The sequence below is a fragment of the Ambystoma mexicanum genome, chromosome 10 (genome assembly GCF_040938575.1).
Source record: "Ambystoma mexicanum isolate Mex_15411 chromosome 10, UKY_AmexF1_1, whole genome shotgun sequence".
Taxonomy (NCBI): domain Eukaryota; kingdom Metazoa; phylum Chordata; class Amphibia; order Caudata; family Ambystomatidae; genus Ambystoma; species Ambystoma mexicanum.
In genome coordinates this window covers 463,040,960-463,056,716 of record NC_090932.1, presented here as the reverse complement: position 1 = coordinate 463,056,716, position 15,757 = coordinate 463,040,960, and positions in this window count along the sequence as shown.

Below are 15,757 nucleotides of genomic sequence, written 5' to 3'. Positions count from 1 at the left end.
TGGATCTGTTCCTCCGTGACGTAGGTCCCAGCGACTGACTCATGTGGAGTGAGTTCCATGTCTACTACTGGAGACCCACCTCCAGTCACTAGAGTTGCGGCATGACTTGAGGCCAGCTTACTCTTTGCCCTGCGCTTTAGGTCATTCCAGCGCTTATAGCAATCATTGGCTGTGCGCCTCACGATTCCAAGGGCACTTACGATGTCCGCAACGGTCTGCCAGTGTGCCTGGCGTTGTGCAGGTGTGGTCTTGGATCCTGCAACAATGACCATCTCGTTGTCATGTCCGGACACATACTCCACAAGTGCATTCAGTTCGTCATCCGTGAAGCTGGGCTTCCTGGACGGGCCGGACTGTGTAGCCATGTCTGGGGCATCAGCCTGTGCCGGACGAGCACTCTTCCTCTTCCGCTTGGAAGGTGGTGGTGATCCTGAGTGTCCTGCGCCGCTCTGGACACTAGGGGCAGGAGCCCTGGTGGACTCTGTATCAGGAGTGTGGGATTGCACACTCAGCATGGGAGTTGGTGCAGGCATTGGCTCTAGTGTGATGGTGTCAGGGGGAATGTCAGCAGCATGGACTAGGACCGACACTGTCCTGGCTGGGTGTGTGAGGGCTGGGGTGGATGGAGCCGCAGCTGCCCCTGCAGCCTCTCCGCCCTGCCTCCTTGGTGCAGCAGATGACCTTGCTGCCCCAGATCCACGTGGCATGATGGCATCAACGTGCACCAGCGCACGTGTCGTAGCCCTGCTGACCTGGAAGTCAGCCATGGAGTCAGCCAGGTCTGGTGCCACAATGGGCTGGTCCAACAAGGGCTGAGCATGGATGGTGTCAGCCACATCAGCCTCAACGGGAGGGGGGGAGGGGGGGAGGATTATGGGTGCCCGTGACTGGTCCTCCACACATGGGGGGACAGGCTCACCCTGCAAGTTACGACCACGTCCCCTACCGGATCCACCACGGCCACCACTTGTGGCTCTTCCACCTTTGCCACCCTTACGGAATCCTCGCCTCCCAGCCATGGCACTGATGTTAATGTGCGTATGGGAGTGGATGTAGACTATTGTCCTGGGCAATTGGGGGTCAAAGGGGTTGGGTACCAGATGGTAATTGTACCCTAGTGCTCTAGCAAGGCTGAATGTAACCCCTGGGGAAAGATGACGGGTCACGCAACGCACAGGAGGCCCAAAAAAGGGAGATGACGTGCACGCAACCCCTCCTAGACCACGTGTGCAGAAAGAAAAACCTGCACTACGCTGTGGCACCCAGTAACACAAGAATGAACGTATGCGTGTCACACGCAGCCTAGAATGACCTCTGAAGGGGTAGGCTACTCACGGGGCAAGCACAGATGTTAGATACGTGCGTGACTCACCGTCTGCCAGGTAAAAGAGCGTGAAAAATGAGCGCGTTTGGTTGGCAACACCCCCGCCAAAAGAAGATATGTACGCTGTCTGAGGAGACAGGACAACAGTAGAAGGGAACACTGTTTGAGGGAACAGGCCCAGGTAAACCAGTACAAGAGAAAAAATAGAAAAAGCTGTCAGAGGTAACAGGGAGTACGAACTTGAAACGCCGTGAAGTAAATCGCGTGTGAAACGACAAGAAGTACAGAATTCACCCACTCGCTCTCCACAAAAAGCAGTACAAGGAATTGGTGTTCTACACGTACCTTATATGCAGGCCCACACGTACAGCGTCACTTACGCGGCGTGTACGTGCTAGGGTTATTCCCACCAATTACACGCTTTGTCACTTCTGCGTGTAGGTCCATTTGCACCAATTACACGCTTTGTCACTTCTGCGTGTATGTCCATTTGCACCAATTACACGCTTTGACACTTCTGCGTGTAGGTCCATTTGCACCAATTACACGCTTTGACACTTCTGCGTGTAGGGCTATTTCCACCAATAACACGCTTTGACACTCGGACGTGTCACGCAACTTTTTCCTACGCGTGCACGTGACTTCATAGACGCGCATACGCGTTTACGCGCTAAGGGCCTTTCATCGATTTACACGCAAACGTGTGGGATTTTCACGTGCAAAATCACTCACTATGTATCAAGCTGTCCACGCGTTCACACACGAAAGACCACGCTCCTGCCCAGGAGGCCAAATTACTGCCCCCCAGAGCCCTGAGCACGCTCCCACCTGCCATCTGCTGCTGCCTGACTGCCTGCTGCCCACGTGCCCTGCCATTTGCTGCCTGCACATCAGCCAGGGGTGCTGTTGCTGTGACCACCCCTGCTGGAACCAAAGGCTCCCGACTGCTTTTCCGTCGCCCCACAGCCCAGCCCCAGGACCCAGTTGCCCACCCACTCCTGCCTCTGGGGTTGCCATGTCGGGCACTACAACATCTGGCACCAGTTGCAACCCCCGGCCAAGGAGGCAGAGGGGCACCAGCTTCAGTGCCAGGGAAGTTGGTGTCCTGGTGGAGGGTGCCCCTGCACTGCTGAGGGGTGGGGGTGGTGGGAGACATGGATGGGGGCCTGGTGGAGGGTGCCCCTGGTGGCTGGGGGTGGTGGGAGACATGGATGGGGGCCTTGTGAAGGGTGCCCCTGGTGGCGGGGGGGTGGGGGTGATAGGGGACATGAGTGGGGTCCTGGTGGAGGCTGCCCCTGCACTGCTGGGGGGTGGGGGTGGTGGGAGACATGAGTGGGGGCCTGGTGGAGGGTGCCCCTGGTGGCTGGGGGGTGGGGGTGGTGGGAGACATGAGTGGGGGCCTGGTGGAGGGTGCCCCTGGTGGCTGGGGCGTGGGGGTGGTCGGAGACATGGGTGGGAGCCTGGTGGAGGGTGCCCCTGGTGGCTGGGGGGTGGGGGTGGTGGGAGACATGGGTGGGAGCCTGGTGGAGGGTGCCGCTGGATGCTGGGGGGTGGTGGTGGTGGGAGACATGGGTGGGGGCCTGGTGGAGGGTGCCCCTGCACTGCTGGGGGGTGGGGGTGGTGGGAGACATGAGTGGGAGCCTGGTGGAGGGTGCCCCTGGTGGCTGGGGGGTGGGGGTGGTGGGAGACATGGGTGGGGGCCTGGTGGAGGGTGCCCCTGGATGCTGGGGGGTGGGGGTGGTGGGAGACATGAGTGGGGGCCTGGTGGAGGCTGCCCCTGCACTGCTGGTGGGTGGGGGTGGTGGGAGACATGAGTGGGGGCCTGGTGGAGGGTGCCCCTGGTGGCTGGGGGTTGGGGGTGGTGGGAGACATGGGTGGGGGCCTGGTGGAGGGTGCCCCTGGTGGCTGGGGGGTGGGGGTGATAGGGGACATGAGTGGGGGCCTGGTGGAGGGTGCCCCTGCACTGCTGGGGGGTGGGGGTGGTGGGAGACATGAGTGGGGGCCTGGTGGAGGGTGCCCCTGGTGGCTGGGGGGTGGGGGTGGTGGGAGACATGAGTGGGGGCCTGGTGGAGGGTGCCCCTGGTGGCTGGGGGGTGGGGGTGGTGGGAGACATGGGTGGGAGCCTGGTGGAGGGTGCCCCTGGTGGCTGGGGGGTGGGGGTGGTGGGAGACATGGGTGGGAGCCTGGTGGAGGGGGCCCCTGGATGCTGGGGGGTGGTGGTGGTGGGAGACATGGGTGGGGGCCTGGTGGAGGGTGCCCCTGCACTGCTGGGGGGTGGGGGTGGTGGGAGACATGAGTGGGGGCCTGGTGGAGGGTGCCCCTGGTGGCTGGGGGGTGGGGGTGGTGGGAGACATGGGTGGGGGCCTGGTGGAGGGTGCCCCTGGATGCTTGGGGGTGGGGGTGGTGGGAGACATGAGTGGGGGCCTGGTGGAGGCTGCCCCTGCACTGCTGGTGGGTGGGGGTGGTGGGAGACATGAGTGGGGGCCTGGTGGAGGGTGCCCCTGGTGGCTGGGAGTTGGGGGTGGTGGGAGACATGGGTGGGGGCCTGGTGGAGGGTGCCCCTGGTGGCTGGGGGGTGGGGGTGATAGGGGACATGAGTGGGGGCCTGGTGGAGGGTGCCCCTGCACTGCTGGGGGGTGGGGGTGGTGGGAGACATGAGTGGGGGCCTGGTGGAGGGTGCCCCTGGTGGCTGGGGGTTGGGGGTGGTGGGAGACATGGGTGGGGGCCTGGTGGAGGGTGCCCCTGGTGGCTGGGGGGTGGGGGTGGTGGGAGACATGAGTGGGGGCCTGGTGGAGGCTGCCCCTGCACTGCTGGGGGGTGGGGGTGGTGGGAGACATGAGTGGGGGCCTGGTGGAGGGTGCCCCTGGTGGCTGGGGGGTGGGGGTGGTGGGAGACATGGGCGGGGGCCTGGTGGAGGGTGCCCCTGGATGCTGGGGGGTGGGGGTGGTGGGAGACATGAGTGGGGGCCTGGTGGAGGGTGACCCTGGTGGCTGGGGGGTGGGGGTGGGGGTGGTGGGAGACATGAGTGGGGGCCTGGTGGAGGCTGCCCCTGCACTGCTGGTGGGTGGGGGTGGTGGGAGACATGAGTGGGGGCCTGGTGGAGGGTGCCCCTGGTGGCTGGGGGTTGGGGGTGGTGGGAGACATGGGTGGGGGCCTGGTGGAGGGTGCCCCTGCACTGCTGGGGGTGGGGGTGGTGGGAGACATGAGTGGGGGCCTGGTGGAGGGTGCCCCTGGTGGCTGGGGGGTGGGGGTGGTGGGAGACATGGGTGGGGGCCTGGTGGAGGGTGCCCCTGGATGCTGGGGGGTGGGGGTGGTGGGAGACATGAGTGGGGGCCTGGTGGAGGCTGCCCCTGGTGGCTGGGGGTTGGGGGTGGTGGGAGACATGGCTGGGGGCCTGGTGGAGGGTGCCCCTGGTGGCTGGGGGTTGGGGGTGGTGGGAGACATGGCTGGGGGCCTGGTGGAGGGTGCCCCTGGTGGCTGGGGGGTGGGGGTGATAGGGGACATGAGTGGGGGCCTGGTGCAGGGTGCCCCTGCACTGCTGGGGGGTGGGGGTGGTGGGAGACATGAGTGGGGGCCTGGTGGAGGGTGCCCCTGGTGGCTGGGGGTTGGGGGTGGTGGGAGACATGGGTGGGGGCCTGGTGGAGGGTGCCCCTGGTGGCTGGGGGGTGGGGGTGATAGGGGACATGTGTGGGGGCCTGGTGGAGGGTGCCCCTGCACTGCTGGGGGGTATGGGGTGGTGGGAGACATGGATGGGGGCCTGGTGGAGGGTGCCCCTGGATGCTGGGGGGTGGGGGGGGGAGACATGAGTGGGGGCCTGGTGGAGGGTGCCCCTGGTGGCTGGGGGGTGGGGGTGGTGGGAGACATGGGTGGGAGCCTGGTGGAGGGTGCCCCTGGATGCTGGGGGGTGGTGGTGGTGGGAGACATGGGTGGGGGCCTGGTGGAGGGTGCCCCTGCACTGCTGGGGGGTGTGGGTGGTGGGAGACATGAGTGGGGGCCTGGTGGAGGGTGCCCCTGGTGGCTGGGGGGTGGGGGTGGTGGGAGACATGGGTGGGGGCCTGTTGGAGGGTGCCCCTGGATGCTGGGGGGTGGGGGTGGTGGGAGACATGAGTGGGGGCCTAGTGGAGGCTGCCCCTGCACTGCTGGGGGGTGGGGGTGGTGGGAGACATGAGTGGGGGCCTGGTGGAGGGTGCCCCTGGTGGCTGGGGGGTGGGGGTGGTGGGAGACATGGGTGGGGGCCTGGTGGAGGGTGCCCCTGGATGCTGGGGGGTGGGGGTGGTGGGAGACATGAGTGGGGGCCTGGTGGAGGGTGCCCCTGGTGGCTGGGGGGTGGGGGTGGTGGGAGACATGGGTGGGAGCCTGGTGGAGGGTGCCCCTGGATGCTGGGGGGTGGGGGTGGTGGGAGACATGGGTGGGGGCCTGGTGGAGGGTGCCCCTGGATGCTGGGGGGTGGGGGTGGTGGGAGACATGAGTGGGGGCCTGGTGGAGGGTGCCCCTGGTGGCTGGGGGTTGGGGGTGGTGGGAGACATGGGTGGGGGACTGGTGGAGGGTGCCCCTGGATGCTGGGGGGTGGGGGTGGTGGGAGACATGGATGGGGGCCTGGTGGAGGGTGCCCCTGGTGGCTGGGGGGTGGGGGTGATAGGGGACATGAGTGGGGGCCTGGTGGAGGGTGCCCCTGCACTGCTGGGGGGTGGGGGTGGTGGGAGACATGGGTGGGGGCCTGGTGGAGGGTGCCCCTGGATGCCGGGGGGTGGGGGTGGTGGGAGACATGAGTGGGGGCCTGGTGGAGGGTGCCCCTGGTGGCTGGGGGGTGGGGGTGGTGGGAGAAATGGGTGGGAGCCTGGTGGAGGGTGCCCCTGGTGGCTGGGGGGTGGGGGTGGTGGGAGACATGGGTGGGAGCCTGGTGGAGGGTGCCCCTGGATGCTGGGGGGTGGTGGTGGTGGGAGACATGGGTGGGGGCCTGGTGGAGGGTGCCCCTGCACTGCTGGGGGGTGGGGGTGGTGGGAGACATGAGTGGGGGCCTGGTGGAGGGTGCCCCTGGTGGCTGGGGGGTGGGGGTGGTGGGAGACATGGGTGGGGGCCTGGTGGAGGGTGCCCCTGGATGCTGGGGGTTGGGGGTGGTGGGAGACATGAGTGGGGGCCTGGTGGAGGCTGCCCCTGCACTGCTGGTGGGTGGGGGTTGTGGGAGACATGAGTGGGGGCCTGGTGGAGGGTGCCCCTGGTGGCTGGGGGTTGGGGGTGGTGGGAGACATGGGTGGGGGCCTGGTGGAGGGTGCCCCTGGTGGCTGGGGGGTGGGGGTGATAGGGGACATGAGTGGGGGCCTGGTGGAGGGTGTCCCTGGTGGCTGGGGGGTGGGGGTGGTGGGAGACATGGATGGGGGCCTGGTGGAGGGTGCCCCTGGTGGCTGGGGGGTGGGTGTGGTGGGAGACATGGGTGGGGGCCTGGTGGAGGGTGCCCCTGGATGCTGGGGGGTGGGGGTGGTGGGAGACATGAGTGGGGGCCTGGTGGAGGCTGCCCCTGCACTGCTGGTGGGTTGGGGTGGTGGGAGACATGAGTGGGGGCCTGGTGGAGGGTGCCCCTGGTGGCTGGGGGTTGGGGGTGGTGGGAGACATGGGTGGGGGCCTGGTGGAGGGTGCCCCTGGTGGCTGGGGGGTGGGGGTGATAGGGGACATGAGTGGGGGCCTGGTGGAGGGTGCCCCTGCGCTGCTGGGGGGTGGGGGTGGTGGGAGACATGGATGGGGGCCTGGTGGAGGGTGCCCCTGGATGCTGGGGGGTGGGGGTGGTGGGAGACATGAGTGGGGGCCTGGTGGAGGGTGCCCCTGGTGGCTGGGGGGTGGGGGTGGTGGGAGACATGGGTGGGAGCCTGGTGGAGGGTGCCCCTGGATGCTGGGGGGTGGTGGTGGTGGGAGACATGGGTGGGGGCCTGGTGGAGGGTGCCCCTGCACTGCTGGGGGGTGGGGGTGGTGGGAGACATGAGTGGGGGCCTGGTGGAGGGTGCCCCTGGTGGCTGGGGGGTGGGGGTGGTGGGAGACATGGGTGGGGGCCTGGTGGAGGGTGCCCCTGGATGCTGGGGGGTGGGGGTGGTGGAAGACATGAGTGGGGGCCTGGTGGAGGCTGCCCCTGCACTGCTGGGGGGTGGGGGTGGTGGGAGACATGAGTGGGGGCCTGGTGGAGGGTGCCCCTGGTGGCTGGGGGGTGGGGGTGTTGGGAGACATGGGTGGGGGCCTGGTGGAGGGTGCCCCTGGATGCTGGGGGGTGGGGGTGGTGGGAGACATGAGTGGGGGCCTGGTGGAGGGTGCCCCTGGTGGCTGGGGGGTAGGGGTGGTGGGAGACATGGGTGGGAGCCTGGTGGAGGGTGCCCCTGGTGGCTGGGGGGTGGGGGTGGTGGGAGACATGGGTGGGAGCCTGGTGAAGGGTGCCCCTGGATGCTGGGGGGTGGTGGTGGTGGGAGACATGGGTGGGGGCCTGGTGGAGGGTGCCCCTGCACTGCTGGGGGGTGGGGGTGGTGGGAGACATGAGTGGGGGCCTGGTGGAGGGTGCCCCTGGTGGCTGGGGGGTGGGGGTGGTGGGAGACATGGGTGGGGGCCTGGTGGAGGGTGCCCCTGGATGCTGGGGGGTGGGGGTGGTGGGAGACATGAGTGGGGGCCTGGTGGAGGCTGCCCCTGCACTGCTGGTGGGTGGGGGTGGTGGGAGACATGAGTGGGGGCCTGGTGGAGGGTGCCCCTGGTGGCTGGGGGTGGTGGGAGACATGGGTGGGGGCCTGGTGGAGGGTGCCCCTGGTGGCTGGGGGGTGGGGGTGATAGGGGACATGAGTGGGGGCCTGGTGGAGGGTGCCCCTGCACTGCTGGGGGTGGGGGTGGTGGGAGACATGAGTGGGGGCCTGGTGGAGGGTGCCCCTGGTGGCTGGGGGTTGGGGGTGGTGGGAGACATGGGTGGGGGCCTGGTGGAGGGTTCCCCTGGTGGCTGGGGGGTGGGGGTGATAGGGGACATGAGTGGGGGCCTGGTGGAGGGTGCCCCTGCACTGCTGGGGGGTGGGGGTGGTGGGAGACATGGATGGGGGCCTGGTGGAGGGTGCCCCTGGATGCTGGGGAGTGGGGGTGGTGGGAGACATGAGTGGGGGCCTGGTGGAGGGTGCCCCTGGTGGCTGGGGGGTGGGGGTGGTGGGAGACATGGGTGGGAGCCTGGTGGAGGGTGCCCCTGGATGCTGGGGGGTGGTGGTGGTGGGAGACATGGGTGGGGGCCTGGTGGAGGGTGCCCCTGCACTGCTGGGGGGTGGGGGTGGTGGGAGACATGAGTGGGGGCCTGGTGGAGGGTGCCCCTGGTGGCTGGGGGGTGGGGGTGGTGGGAGACATGGGTGGGGGCCTGGTGGAGGGTGCCCCTGGATGCTGGGGCGTGGGGGTGGTGGGAGACATGAGTGGGGGCCTGGTGGAGGCTGCCCCTGCACTGCTGGGGGGTGGGGGTGGTGGGAGACATGAGTGGGGGCCTGGTGGAGGGTGCCCCTGGTGGCTGGGGGGTGGGGGTGGTGGGAGACATGGGTGGGGGCCTGGTAGGGGGTGCCCCTGGATGCTGGGGGGTAGGGGTGGTGGGAGACATGAGTGGGGGCCTGGTGGAGGCTGCCCCTGCACTGCTGGGGGGTGGGGGTGGTGGGAGACATGAGTGGGGGCCTGGTGGAGGGTGCCCCTGGTGGCTGGGGGGTGGGGGTGGTGGGAGACATGGGTGGGGGCCTGGTGGAGGGTGCCCCTGGATGCTGGGGGGTGGGGGTGGTGGGAGACATGAGTGGGGGCCTGGTGGAGGGTGCCCCTGGTGGCTGGGGGGTGGGGGTGGTGGGAGACATGGGTGGGAGCCTGGTGGAGGGTGCCCCTGGATGCTGGGGGGTGGGGGTGGTGGGAGACATGGGTGGGGGCCTGGTGGAGGGTGCCCCTGCACTGCTGGGGGGTGGGGGTGCAGGGGGACATGAGCAGGTGTGCAGGGTAGTCCCCTGTTTTGTGGGCTGCCTGCAGGGGCCGTGGAGGGTGTACAGGGAACACCTGTGAGGACCCACCCAGCCTAATTGCGTGTGATAATTCCCGCACACCCCTGTAATACACGTACCTGGCCAAATCGCATGTGAGAATTCCCGCGCACCCCTGTAATACACGTACCCAGCCGAATCGCGTGTAGAACTTCCCGTGTACCCCTGTAATACACGTACCCAGCCAAATCGCGTGTGATAATTCCCACGTACCCCTGTAATACACGTACCCTGGCCAATCGCGTGTAGAACTTCCCACGCACCCCTGTAATACACGTACCAAGCCAAATCGCGTGTGATAATTCCCGCGCACCCCTGTAATACACGTACCTGGCCAAATCGCATGTGAGAATTCCCGCGCACCCCTGTAATACACGTACCCAGCCGAATCGCGTGTAGAACTTCCCGTGTACCCCTGTAATACACGTACCCAGCCAAATCGTGTGTGATAATTCCTGCGTACCCCTGTGATACACGTGCCCTGGCTAATCGCGTGTAAAACTTCACGCGTACCCCTGATATGCACGTTACCCGCTTTGCGTTCCTTGTTTGGCAGCCCTGTAGACTGGTCCAGGGTTAGCACAGCCCTTTGCGATGATTTAGCGATTTTGATGGCTTTTCCTTGCGCGAGGGCGTTCTTGGGGGCGTTACTGGTGCTGCTGCAGGGTCGCTGCGCTACTCTGCGCCACGGCTGGTTTGGGAGCCTAAAATCCATGAATACGCTGTGCGTGGAAATCGGTTTTAGCGCACGTGCCTGGCGCAGACAATCGCACGCGGACACTCTGCGCCAGCCGCTTGCGACACTTTTCTGCGAAATTCTATGAATTACCCTGTTAATGTAATTTTGTGGGTTTTAATTTAAGATGTTGTAGCTGTCACTGCCATGCAGGGAACAGAAATGGCAGAGAATTGAGTATTCCAAGGAAAGTGTACCTAATGCCAATGTGAAACTCAATACTGACATGCCTAATGATAATCCATACACATGTGTAAAATAATAGAATTCTAGGCTGAATATTCCACACTAAAAATTAACAAACATTATTAGAAAGGCGAAACATTGTCTTACAGACTGCAGAGTTGGACTGCCATGTGACGCATAATATGTGTCACCTGCCTATGTAATTTGTTAAGATGCCACAATTGTACAAATGTGCCGTTTATGCCAAAACTGTATTTTAGCAAAAGTAACCGTGGGAGGGTCTGGACATTGTAAAACGCACATCATAAATCTAACATCATGCCCTTGAAACCCAACCAGCTGGGAGCAAGGCGTCGGCCATTACCCTTGATCAATCCTGTTGTTTAGAGGTGTGCTCCGTTAAGCCTTCCCCACCACATAGTTCTATGATGTCACCATGCTTTATATAAAGGGTAGCTGACAGGACTCTACACACACTCTTTCCTGAATTTCCTGTGCCTGCGTTCCTGATCTTCTACATCCATCTTGCCAGATTCCAGATCCCACTGCAAAGCCAAAGCATAGCTGACTGCAGATCCCACTGCAAAGCCAAAGCATAGCTGATTCCAGATTCCACTGCAAGGCCAAAGCATTGCTGATCCTATCCCAGCAAGGCCTCAATCAAGAAAATCCGACTACAAAATCCCAATAACCAAAGGGAAAAGCTGTGGTATTCTTTTGGGAAGCATCCTGAGACCAGCCCGCCGCTACCTGGTGACCCGAGCCCTGGAGTCCGGAACTCACTTGACTGTGCCTAATCCCAAATTTAAGAGCAAACTGTGAGAATCCCACATCCCATGATACATAGTCTACCCCATCTTGACTTTTGTCTTTGTGACACTCCCTAAGCAACCTTATCCAAACCTTGATAACTTGTCTAGAATGTTCTAATTCTCTGTGCACCCTGTTCTTGCTTTTCTAGTGTTAGCACCATTCATTCATCCAGCTCATCTGGTAAGTCATGAGTCATATTTGGAATCATTTAAAGTAATTCTTACATAGATCTGAACACGGCGGCAAAAGGTTGATGTTGCAAATCAATCTTTGAACATACCGTGGCTCTCTTTAACAATATAGTCTAAATAATTTTAAAACCGATTTTCTCTTTTTTAACTGCTCTATTTTCCTAAAAATGAACCTCATTCTACCTTCTAAATCTCTCTCAATTCTCCAGCTATACCCTCCTTTCACTTCCATATTGTCCCTGTGCTGTGCATCTCTCCCCCTGCCAATAAACCGCATTCCAATTCATTGTTTTTCACCCATTTGTTTGAAAAAAGCATTTCACATTTAAAACTGCAAACTAGAAAAAAATTCAACTTTTCCATGTGTAAATCCGGCTGCCCTGGGTTTTCAATTTCAACCTGTTTTGTGAACTGCATGCTTTTGTGATACATTGCCTGATGGTTGCTAATCATATAACATCCCTGATACTGTGATGAAACATATGTATATCATTATTTAAACACACATATAATTAATTATTTGTCAAAATCCCAGTGTCGTTTTAGGCCTTTTCTATCCACTCAGAATTCGATTATTTGTGGTTTGAGGGAATATTGCAGGGGGAAACCTTATCTTGTGTGCTATCTATACTAATTAAAAAAGTACTCCTATTCAATTGTGCTTTGGATAGGTTCTACTAGAAGGTTAATCAAGTGCATTGCTTCTATTTCCATTGTCATTATCACCACATTGGTGATTGCTGCCCAATATAAAAATGTGTGTTATTTTTGTGAATTTTAAACTAAATGAATATTGTATTTTCACCAAACGGCCTGGTTCCTGGTCCATTGTGACCCGGGGTATTTGTAAAAGGGTGTGTGAAGCCCAATCAATTTGAATTCATTGAAATTAAAGAAAAAGCATTCCTATTGAGCGCCACATCCCAGGATAAGACCAAGTGTTATGGTCCGGTGTGTGAGGCTGAATTGGTATCCTTAACATCACCTCGAGTGAATAGCCTGCAGTGTGGTTAGCAAACTTGCCAATAATGTGGGACAATCGTTTTGCCTTTATGCTTTTGGCTTTTTTTTTTATATTGGAGTAGGATCTGGGGGTGCTCATTTTCAGTCCTAGATAGGTATACTTTCCCACCTTCGCAAGTACACCCAAGCTGGTGGTAAAGACTGGGAATGTAACCTTCATAGGTGCAGTAAACATTAACCTTAGTTTTGTCCAAAATAATATGAGGGTCATTTACCACAGTGTACTCTACCAATATGTCAAACATAGCCTTACCTCCGCTGAATTTATGGTTAAATAGTACTAAGTCATCTGCGCACAACATGCACATTGTGGGGTGAAATGACCCCTTGATGCCATAAATAAAAGGCCAGAGTCAGTGGGGACATGCCCCTAAGTAAAAGGCCTGCGCTGGAATAATGTGGAAAATGAGGCTATGAAATCAAAGCGAGAAGGAGTGAAAATGAGCCTCAAAACATCAAGACATTTAAAAATGCTAACTGCCTGGCATAAGGGAAAGACATGCGGCAAGGTTTGCCAAATTACTGGAGAGCTGAAGTAACATTCTCAGAAACCACAGTCCACAGAACCCTCAATGGGATGTCAGCATTGTGTGCAGTTGCAGTGCAGCATATTGCTTTCTGTCATGAACATTAAATAAAATGAATATTTCTGTTTTTTCCTTTAAACTAAAGTAATATCATCAAAATGTGTGCAAGCCTGTCAAATATGAACTTGGTTTCTGTCCATCATGAGCCCATCACAGAGGAGACAATGGTGTACAGAATCCATAAGGGGATGTTGAACTGAAGTAAAATGAAGGCTTTCCACGGCTACCAGCAACACAATGTCATTTCAATTCTGCTTCCAAGTGACACTTTGCAAAGCCAGAATTACACCAAAGCCTTTAAAAATGTAATTATGATGCCCTCATTTAACCCTTGTATGCAGGGAAAGACTTTGCAATGACATTTATCCATGTTACAATGGTGTGCCTTTCAAGAGTAATTTTAAAGTGAAAGTGTGAGTTAAAAGGTAATGCTGGCTAAGTGGGTTGCTTGCCATTGGTTTTGTACTCTCTGTTTGTGACTTCCGCAGATGTGAAACTTAAATTCCAAAGCCCATGTTTTCATCGGGATTTAGGCCTTGGTCACTGCAGACATGTGGGCCTTCCTTTACAAATGCAAACTTAAGTACTTGTAGAGATCAAATTTGCGGTTAGGCCGCAATAAAACTTGCCATAGCTGGCCATTAGCTCTTGGAATGTGCAAGTTAATCTCAGCACAGGACCCCTCTTGATATCACAGCCAGGAACATGCACCTGGCAATGGTGGGGTTTGACTGTCCATTGTGGAAATGGAGAGGAATGGTTTTCATCTTCTAAAATTGGTAACATTTGTTGTGCAATAGTCGTTGTTGGATTTCTGAAAGGTGTCAGCTAGGTGCTTCTCACCCTCTAAAAACTATTTTGGTGAGATCAACATACCATATGTTATTAATAAAAACTTAATGTGGACCTCCATATGAAAGTGAAAACATACACATTTGATAAAACATGTCAAATATGATTCATATGCCAGCCACCAAAGGACACATTATAATTCTGGAGTAAATTAGGAAAAACTGTAGCCATGCACAGCAATGACATACAAACTCCTGAGTAGTGTTATTTGACTCGCAGTAAAATATAGGTTTAAAAAATGCATTAATATCTGACAAAATATGGCAATTAAGGGACTTGTCATGCAGTGAGATTTCTATGTCTCTGAACCAGACCAAGCCCCCCTGTTGAAGGAAGTTGATGGAGTGGTCTCCTCCCCTGGTGTCCCAAAACATTCCTACATTTTCTGGACCTATCAGCACCCATGTAGGTGTGAGCTAACCTTAACCAATCACTTCTGCGTGAACTATGACACAAGGGAGACGTCATTTGCCATATAAATAAGTCACCCTGCCTCAGATCAGGACTTTTTCTGCCCCCCAAACATCTGAGATGTGATGCTGCCGAACTTTGATCAATCCCAGCACTAGCAGGCCTAATCTTGCAGAGGAACCAGGAGACATAGTAGCTGACTTGGGACCCCTTGGAAGAAAAAGGAAATCCTTGGCTGGCCCCATTGGCTGTCCCAGCAGTGGTGGTCTGACACTCCATGATGTCCAGTCCAGACCTCTCCTGTAAGTAGAAATACCCCAAGCAATAGACTGCATAAGCCCTGTATCCTTGTAGTATTTCATTCAATATTTCCCCCATTGAAAATCCCCATTTGTCGGTATTTCAGTCATTGCCCTATGAAGTATCCCCATTTGCCTCTTTAAATCCTTAGTGTATTTTTGTAAGCAAATCAATTGTATTGTATTGTATTGTTTATTTATTTATAGAGCGCACCGGGCCATTAGGCAACTGGACGCTTGTGGACATCTTAGGTTACAGTTACATAGATATCTTACATTTCTTATGTTGCAGTTACAGTATGTCGTTGTAAGAACATTTTACAGTTTCTTATAATTGTGCAGATCTGAGATTACAGTTACATAAATATCTTACATTTCTTATGTTACAGTTACAGGTTATCATTTCATAAAAAAATGTCATTTCTTATACTTCAGTTGCAGACGGCATATCTTACAAGTTACATACATGATATTAGTATATATTTACAGTTATCTGTAGGATAGAGGGGATTAGGGGAAGGCAAGGGGTGAGGGGAGAGGTGTCTGGGAGACTGGTTGTTCATAGGAAAGGTGTCAGCAATCGCTGGTTTGTAGCCAGAGTTTAACATTAGTTTTGAACATGTGAAAGGAGGGAATGGCTCTAAGTGGATCCGGAATACAGTTCCATAGATTTGCAGCCAGTACTGGGAAGCTTGAACCTCCAGTTCTTTTCGGCTTGAATTTAGGGATTTTGATGCTATTGTTTTGGGCATTTCTAATAGGGCATTCAGATGTGTGCCTGGTGAATTTCTCAGTGAGGTATGCTAGAGCTTTGTTGTTAAGACAGTTGTGTGTAATGTTCAAGGTTTTAAGCTTGATACGGTCGTTGATTGTTAGCCAGTTAGCAGTTCTTCTATGGTTAGATATATGTTGTCCTTTGGGAATGCCTAATGCTGTTCTAAGGGCATTGTTTTGCAAGGTTTGGAGTTTGTGGGTGTTGGGTTTGCTGGTGCCTAGGTAGAATGTGTTACAATAGTCTAGTTTTGAGAGAATGAGAGCTTGTGCGATGGTGATGCAACTGTCCGTAGATAGAAATGGTTTACATGCATGAATTAACTTGCATGTATAGCTGGTTGGTGAGGCTGTGGCATTAACTTGCTTGTCAAGGTTGAAGGCTGAGTCTAAGTAGAATCCTAGCGTTTTAACTTCCTTGGCTACATTGATTATGATGCCATCAATAGTGATGGATTTGTATAGGTGGGAAAGTGTGTTAAGTTTGCTGGTGGAACCAATGATTAAGAGCTTGGTTTTATCGTCGTTGAGACATAAGCCGTGTGTGGCCATCCA